Source organism: Azolla caroliniana, unplaced genomic scaffold (genome assembly GCF_043228905.1).
Source record: "Azolla caroliniana isolate FFs.n. ecotype wild unplaced genomic scaffold, voAzoCaro1.0.p SCAF_20, whole genome shotgun sequence".
NCBI classification, from domain to species: Eukaryota; Viridiplantae; Streptophyta; class Polypodiopsida; order Salviniales; family Salviniaceae; genus Azolla; species Azolla caroliniana.
In genome coordinates this window covers 735,517-737,207 of record NW_028230455.1, presented here as the reverse complement: position 1 = coordinate 737,207, position 1,691 = coordinate 735,517, and the positions used below count along the sequence as shown (strand labels likewise).

The 1,691-nt window shown below is 43.1% G+C and overlaps 1 pseudogene; it reads left to right on the top strand.

The window, feature by feature from the left end:
* Positions 1–962: 962 nt before the first annotated feature.
* Positions 963–1,691, top strand: LOC147850692 (uncharacterized; annotated as a pseudogene).

The window sequence follows — 1,691 nt, the reverse complement described above, 5'->3', positions numbered from 1 at the left end:
ACTTACGGGCTATTTACAAATGTGGCCTCAATGGCCCATACAAAACGTAATTATATATCTGTCTCTCTTCCGGTTCATACCGGATCCGGCCGGACTCATTCCAGTTCCATCCGGTCCGGCTTCCGGGTATCCTTCCGATATTGCTTCCTCCTCCAGATCCTCCGATCAAGTTCGACCAGTCCCCATCCGGAGGAACCGATATCTCAACAAGAGAGTGGTTGTTGTAGTAGAGTTAATGAAGAGAGAGTGTGACCTTATATAAGGCACCCTCCTCCTACTTCATAAAGTGTCGGATGTCCTCCCTTGTAATGCTACATTTTGTAATTGATATTATACTTGTTAATATACAATCTTGAGTACTTCATATTTCTCTCTTATCAATCTTGTGTTTTCTCTTCTCTTATGTCCTTCCTCTCACGCAAACACATAACACACATCTCTTCCGCTGCACAGAATCATAGCCAATTCTTTACAATAGGTATAGCCCACATGGGGCACATTTAGACTATTTACAAATATAGTCTCCCGAATCAGCTATTAACTCGATTTTCGATTTCGGCCTTAGCTGAATTAGTCATCGACTCTATGGGAATCGGTTTTCCCCTTTTCCTCGATTCATCCACTTCCCATCTGGAGGGACTTGTTGTCCAACATGATCATATATAACGGTTTAGCCAAATGGCTAGGCTCGGAAGAGCTCACATGTTTCCCACATGGATGGAGGGAAAGCACAGTTGATTATCTAATAGGATGCCCTGAAGTTATCCACATGATTAAATCCTTCTGGATGGCCCCATGTCCTAATGGCGCAGATCATAGTTTTTTTATACTTTGAACTAAAATGTGATATCTCCAACGTCACCAACTCTAGTCAGCCAAGTCATCACACCACAATACATTTCACACAACTTAAAGTATCGTACCTCAATGGTACTATCACCTCACTACAAGCTTGCAAAGAAATGTGCAAGATAACACGTCGTAAGAGACAAGTGTGGGAGGCATCCCAATATTGGGAACTCTACCATATGCTTATGAGTAGCGATTGTGCCACTACGTGGAAGAGACTACGGGAACCAAGGCCACAAACACCCATCGAGGATCCCAACACTTGGCACACATATACAGAGAAACTTTACCAAGTCCCAAACCAGACGCCCATTCTAATGTCTTCTACACCTCGACCTACCATGGGGACACTTTTCACGACCTCTAGGGTCACGACGGTCCTAAAGAAATTACAACATAGGAAGTCCATGGACCACGCAGGATTGCAAGCAGAACACATCATATACGCGCAAGATTTCCTAGCTCCCTTTCTAACTCTAATATTGAATCGTGCCCTCGCCAAGGGTTTTCCACCGCAATGGACTATGAACACAGTGGCCCCCATACATAAAGGAGGAGACCCCACAAACCCAAATACATATAGGACCATTATGATAGGTCATACACTCGCTAAATTATATGGTGCAGGAATGGAAGCAAAGCTTAATGATTATATGGAGACCTTAAATCTTTGAGCACCTGAACAGACGGGCTTTAGACGAGCCTTCTCTACTATTGATCATATTTTTACACTTAGATGCTTAATTGACCAGTCAAAGGTTCGCAAGAAGAAATTATATAATTGTTGTTTTGTGGACTTCTGCAAAGCCTTTGACACACCTGAACGGGCTGCCTTTAAATGA